At 37.6% G+C, this 7,391-nt stretch overlaps 1 non-coding gene across 1 annotated transcript; it reads left to right on the plus strand.

Moving 5' to 3' along the window:
- The first annotated feature begins 398 nt into the window (after positions 1-398).
- trnah-aug (transfer RNA histidin (anticodon AUG)) lies at positions 399-470 on the plus strand. The gene has a single exon. It is a non-coding gene; the product is annotated as a tRNA-His (tRNA).
- The last annotated feature ends 6,921 nt before the right edge of the window (positions 471-7,391 follow it).

Here is a 7,391-nt window from a genome sequence, read left to right on the forward strand (position 1 = left end):
TCGTTGCACTTACAGTCTGTATTGTGCTTTTTCTTCTTCATATAGATCCTCAAATCTGTGTCAATGATGCACTCATTTACTCACGTGGCACAGTAACAGTATCTGCATTAACACTAGGACGTCTCGTGGTCTGACCGTAAATACATTTTGGTGTTCTTCTGCACATCGTACAGGTCAGCTGTTACACGCAGATTCCAGGCTTTTATGGTGGAATAAGAAAAAAACGCAACATCCAGACTGTAACTGGCAGTGAAAAGCACAACATGTTTGTAGTTCCATTTTTGATACAACCTAAACGTGTGAATCTTAAAATGTACAGTCCTGTTTCGTGGGTTTAAAATTGACTCCTGTGGATTGGAGGTGATCGACTACATGGACGTTCAGCCTGTAGCTGACCGGCCGTGATCGTATAGTGGTTAGTACTCTGCGTTATGGCCGCAGCAACCCCGGTTTGAATCCGGGTCACGGCATTGAGGCGAAGCTTTTAAAGCAGATGAAGTGGAGCAAGAATGAGGGTGAAATGGTGATTCTCCTGTCTGAAATCTGCACGAGAGATGAGACAAAAGCAGATACATGACGTTTGAAATACCTTTTATATTAATAAAAACAGGTTAATTTAAGAAGTCAACTTGTAACCGGTGGGTAACAAAAAGGCACCGCACGCTGTGCACTATTTACTTTATTTTGTTATTTCCACAACGGCTTACTGAGTTAGGGAAAAGCAGCACAAGAGTTCAGAAATTACGATAAAAAAAAAGCTGCTTCCATAAAGTCTAAGGCATAAAGGCTTTGACTTCTTGATATGATTCATCAACGCTGGAACAAGGACATTTTTACATCATGTGTTCCTACACAAAAGGTGGCACTACAAACCAAGCTGGGAATGTTTCATTGTTAAATGGTTGTGATGCTCCTGCAGTATAACAATATATTTACTGGATCAAAAAGTGCTCCAGTAAATATATTGTTATACTGCAGGAGCACAAGCATTTAGCTTTTTGACAAAAACTGAATCTGAATATGAGTATGAGCAAACACAAAGGAAAGGACACACAGTCAGGATTTCTTTGATTCTTTATTTAACAGCTTGGGGAAAAACACAGGGTGACCCTGAGATTTCGTAATGACGAAACAGCAGCTTCAGATAAGACTTTCTGGTAGCTGAGATCAGCACCGTGTTAAGCACGAACACTTTGACCAGACTTTATGCCTGTACATTTTTATCCACAAAGTTGTTGAAAGGGTGCAAAATCCATTAGAGTATGGATGACATGTAACAGTAAAAGAGACTGAATTTAAACAAATGTGATTAAACAGAAGATTTCCAACAAAGACATAACATAGCCAAAGGAGTGAGTACTCAGTATTGTTTTTTTGTTTGTTTGTTTTTTGAGGCAACAAGTTTCCAAAAACATTTTTAAGTTCTGGGAACTAATTTGACTGTTGTTTTTTTTAAAATCCCTTTACTGACCTCTTGTGGTAAGATATGATCATGTAAATACTGTGGTGAATTACTTGTCAGTTCATGCCTTTAGGTGGCACTGATTGACTGATTGTCCACCTGCTCCAACTCCTTATGAAACGTGTGTAATTGAATAATGATTTAAACTCTCATCATTATTCTGATGATAGTACCTTCCTTTTGAAAATGTTATGGTCATACTTTTTTAGATTTCAGACAGGAAAACCACCATTTCACCCTCATGGATACTTGTTCCACTTTGTCTGCTGTATTTATACGATCACGGCTGGTCAGCTGCAGGCTGAACATCCCTGTAGTAAATCACCTCCAAACCATACAAGTACATTTTAAACCCACTAAGCAGGATTGCACATTTTAAGTTTGACACGTTTAGGTTTTATCAACATTGGAACTACAAACATGTTGTGTTTTTCTCTGCCAGTTACAGTCTGGATGTTGGGCTATTAAATATGCTGTGATCGCACAGATTGAGAGACGCTTCCAAAGTATACATGTATCTGTTGTAGTGTCAGCCACTGGACTCTGGATTGGTGCAAATGTAGCTAAATAAAGGGAGGTGTAGCCCTAGCAGAAACAGAGCTTTGATTCATGCACCCACAGTATGCTAACTTTTAGTAGTAGCAGCTGGTTGACCTTGTCAGTATGCTTTTGGAACAAGAAGCTTTTTAGCTGCAGGCAACTTGTTTCTTGGTATCCTACCCATCAGTGGATGAGCAGGTGACAAAGCAACTGATTTGAGGGGGGGTGGTACGGTAATCCAGCAACGCTAAATGATTGTCTACTGTTTTGTTCCACAGTTTCTTCACCGTCTGAGCTTCTCCATTAGCGTGAGTCGTGCGAGGTGATGAAGTTTGATGTGAGATACCATATTTCTCACAAAAGCTTTTGAACTCTTCTGCAGTGTACTGTGGACCATCTGCCCACGGGATGCCATGTCTACTAAACTGGGCTTTCAGTCGTTCAATGACACTACGACTGCGGTGGTATTTACATGCAGTTCATCCATGTAAATAAATTTTGAGTAGTAGTCTATCAGTACTATATAGTGTTTAGATTCAAAGTTACAAATGTCAAAGCTCACTTGCACAAAGGGAAGTCTTCATTTGACTCCTTCTGTTTAAAATAAAAAATAGGAACCAACAAGAGCTAATCAAATTGCACTGATTGTTTCTTTTAGTATCATTTTCTGACTTCAACCTTGAGGTAAGGCATAATGTATGACATTTTAGATTATTTTCTCTGTAAAAATAATAAAGTGAAAATCCAAAAGAATTCGGGGCTGGGCTAAACCCTCAATGTTTTAAGATCCTTGCAACACTCCTGTCTTGACTGATGTTGTTGTAAGAAACCTTGTAGTTGAAAGACCAGCATAGTTTTTAACCGTTTCATATGTTCCCTTACAGAAATCTTGAAAATGTCAGAATATGTTTAGAAAAAAGAACATCAAGAAGTGCAAACTAGAAGAAAAAGTGTTGTTTGGTGTGAGGCAGATGTTGCATTCAGGGTAAACCGAGTGAATCATGATGATATAACAAGCAAAGACCTAAAATATTACCAACAGTGGATGTATGGCTTTATACAGATCAGCAACTCACTCACTACTTGGGAGGGGAAAAACGATATTGTTCAAGAGTAGAGGGGCTTAGTTTTACTTTGTTACTCTGTTTTTGATTCTTTAATGTTATAAGCTTGGTTTGAAATGGTGCATGAAATAAAAAGGTCAAAGTAAAATATTTCGAGCTAACTTTGTGCAAGATCAGTGCTGGAAACACTTGAGAACCACAACAACCAAACTAAACGAACTAAATGAAATGACTGTTATTCACTGTAATGCACTGTAATCTCTTCCTGTCTGTTGAACAGCTACCCTCAGATCCAGAAGCCAGTAGCGATACACATTTTGAATTATTTTAACAGATGGAAATCAATCACAATGAGAAGCACTGATAGATTTATGGAAACGTGGAATTTGGGGTAATTATTTATGAATTAAAAAGGCATGCTGAATTTCTGACAATATATCAGTATTTACAGCAGAGATGTGTTAGGTGGAGAACAATAAGCATGACTACTTGGACACATGCAGTGACTCAGCAACAGTAATGACAACAATAAAGGAAGTTACATTCATGTCAGACCTCATTTTGATAAATAGTTTTGGTCAGTTTATTCATAAAGGTGGTTTTTGTTTGGCTTCCAATGTTTGCATGTTTTTGTTCATGGCAGTGCGGATGAAGATCAGTTGGCAAAAAGAGTCGCTCTTGAGGAAAGAACAGAATATACATCGGTCATAACCACTGAGGAATTGTGCAAGAAATATGTGGGAAACAAAGGAAACAGAAAACCTTTCATCCATGAAAGCCATGAATAATAAACTTTCCCTCCACAATCAAAATAGGTTTTTTTTATAACCAGGTGGATACTTGGTGGTTGTGGGTTAGTGATCGAGGTGACTGATGGAGACCCTGATGAAAAGTGAGAGTGGGCATGATCAGAGAGAGTCAAACGTATTCTCATCTGGAGACTGAGTTGTTCTTTTCACAGGAGGAAACTGTTTCAGCATCATGACAAGCATTTTTTAATCTTGACGCACTTTAATAGCACGTAGGGATTACATGGGTATCTTAATTTTAGACTTTTGAATACAACACACAGTCCAGCAGAGGGCAGCAACACTTCAGCACTCTGTCTGCCTAACATGAGCAGAGGCTCCCTAACAACCAGCTGCTCCTAATACATCTAAGTTCTCTGTTTTATTCACATAACCCAACAATCTGTAACCTTCAGGGAACCATGAAAGGACATTCCTTCAAAGTTCCCTGAAGGTTGTGATGGCCAAAACAAGGCTACGCAAAACTCTTAAACATTTGAAGCATTTGTGCTGGAATTGCATCAAGGTTTTGGAGAGAATCCAACAACCATCTCCATCTACTCTAATTTGCTGTGAGAATTGTTAGCAAATATGTCACCTGTAATTAATGGATGCAGGTTTTCTTGAATTTTTATTCTGGCTCTGCAAGGTTTCTTATCAGTTTCTGGAAGGACAAAATACCAGCACAAAATCACAGGTTAGAGTAAAAGTGGAGTCGCTTAATACAGCAAATTACGTTTTCTGTTGAAAATAGTAAAAATAAAGAGAAGAGACAGGAGTTAGAGCTGTTTTATTTTTTTTTATCAAGATGTTTTTACGGTGCAAGGCTGTTCTCTCTCTGCTGATGTGAGCAAGTTTAACTCACCCAGCAGTCTGTTCTTTCTGTCTTTTTTTTAAATCAAAGAATAGGCCAACATTTACTTAAGTATGTTTAAGTTGGGTGAATAGCTTACACTGGTCTTAACAATCCAGAATCCAACAGAATCCAACAATAACAATGAGACATTCGGTATTTTCTTTTATACATACATTAAATCATTGATTTGAGGCCCAGTCCAAACTTGGTGCACACTTGAATTTTTCTCTAGTGCTCTCCACTACCTAATTCAGGACCATTACTCATTTCACCTGCCGTCACTTCAACCATGGTTTTTCCAGACTGCTCACCTGAAAAGGCTACGATGGCTATCTTCTCTGGAAACATTCACGGAGCCCACATCTACCTGTCCTCCTGCCCGTCACTCACCTCCAGATCACTCCGATGGTTGGGTTGTCCTTCTCACTTTCTTGAACACTAGCTTGCCTACCCTCCTGAGGCCTGGGCTCACCCAACCTTTCTCCCTTTTGACAGCAGATTGTTCTCTCATTTTAGTTATCATAGTATTTTTAAATGGGTGTACAAACAAACAAACAAACAAACAAAGGCAGATACATTGGCTGCATTTTTAGATAAATAGTTGTATATAAATCTGTTTACAAAATTTGTGCATACGTTTTCAGAATTTACAATTTACATTTTGAGTATAATTTACTAAACATGTCTGTGGTTTTTACAGTAACAAATTTTCCCTACTACTAGGATTTTATGTTTTTATGTAATGAGGTTGAGCTGAAAAGAATGATACCAAGCAAGGCAAGCTGAAAATATTAAAATAAAACTATTTGAAGGTGAAATACAAATGTAAAATCAAAAAGTAGTCCAAAACAGTCAGTTATATTTTGGACCTCAATCAGGTTTACATTTTTGTTCATGACAGTACAGATTTCTAACATTTTGGGGGTTTTTTGTAAATTTAAGTGTGTAACAATTTCATTTTTTCAACAAAAAAGAGTGAAACTTGTGTTTGTAAATGAACCATCCCATGTTTTGTAGCTTTCAGGATTTTATACTGATTGTGCTACATATTTATTTATTATACTGGCTCTGTATATACAAATATTGACGAAGGTTGTCTAACTGGGAGTGGCTGCAGTGAATAAAAGCTGTACAGCAGGCTTAGGTATCATTTTCCAAGATGACTGCCAAGCCCACAGTTCTACTGTTGTGGTAACTATTGTCTTTTATTTATTTAATAAACTTGAGTAAATAATTATTTTGATCACAAAATTTTTGCTTTCAGATTTCTATTACCTATTTGTAACAACAATAATGATGCTCGTGTCCTCTATAACTTTGCAAACACTTTGTGGCGAATATCAATTGAGGTCAAATGCATATTTTTAACTTTTACAAATGTTAACATTTGTAAGAAAAGTGGGAGACACATGGTGAGAGCTGAGCCCTCTTGTTGATGATGTTGATGAAACAGAGCAGGACTTACCTGAACTAAAGTTGTCTTTTCTGAGCAGTGCACACGCGGGACTTTGGTTGTGATTCTTTATGGTATGTTAAAAAAAACAATTGGTAATTTTGTCCAATATCTTCATATTGTTTCCCCCTTTTGGATTTCCTTCTGGCAAACCAAAATAAATGTAAAATAAGCTCATGGCAGCCAGCTAAAAAGCTTCTGCGTCACATTCTCGAGCATAACTGTGCAAAATATATCGTTATATCGGTCAAAGCAGCAAAAGCTATGATTCTTCGGCTGTGGTAACCAGCAACTTTTACTTGTTTGTTAAACAGTAGTGAGCAAGGGTTTTATTTAATTATGCCTTTATTTCAAATTCGTGTTGGCTGCTCATGTAAAAACTGTTGGATACATGTCTTCTATGAATATCCAGAGCTAGAGTTTTTTTCTTTACTTTTGTAAACACTCAGCGTGGTCGCATGCGAGATTGAACAAGAAAACAGAAGCTACACTTTGGGTCTTATTGTTCATTTGACATTTCACAATATGCACAACAGAAATCATGTGTACAGGTGGCAAACAAAAAATGTAAAAAAAGATTCAGATTTATTAAATTTAGATTTTACTAAAATGTTTTAAAATATATTTTATATAGACTTACTTGTGATATATACATGCATATTTTTAAAATACTGTGCAGAAAAGATTTAATAAAAACTGGCTCTAATATGAAAGAAAACCCATGTAAAGCTAGTAAAACATGACCGTTTAGTTTAGTGCACCCTCTGTTATTTCTGTCTTCATAGTAAGAAGCGTCCACATCGTCAGTCAGCCTGCGACTTCCCCTCGCCACAGGTTTCCGCACCGGCTGCTGGCACTTGCGGGTGCGTCCAGTTTTATCTCTGCCGCAAACATGCGCTCCACCAGACCCAAAGTGCACACAGGTGTAATTAGGTGGAAGTATGGTGTAAACAAAAAAATCCTTACAGGATACCCACTGTCACCAAGCAATAATCTATTATGATTTCCTCTCTCAAACTGAGCAGACAGTGATGAGTTTAAAAAAATCCAGGACCATGTATAGATCTTGGAAATTACTGGAAAACCAGTTCTTGCTATTTCCTGTTCCTCAACATCTGGGGTGGAGGGACGTTTTATGGGAATATGGGTTCCGTTGTTGCAGCCTATGTAATTATTATTTTGGGACTTGATTTGGGATTTATTTTACTTTGTTGTTCTGTTGACCATT

This window comes from Perissodus microlepis, chromosome 22 (assembly GCF_051167445.1).
Source record: "Perissodus microlepis isolate ML-2025 ecotype Zambia chromosome 22, ASM5116744v1, whole genome shotgun sequence".
Taxonomy (NCBI): Eukaryota; Metazoa; Chordata; class Actinopteri; order Cichliformes; family Cichlidae; genus Perissodus; species Perissodus microlepis.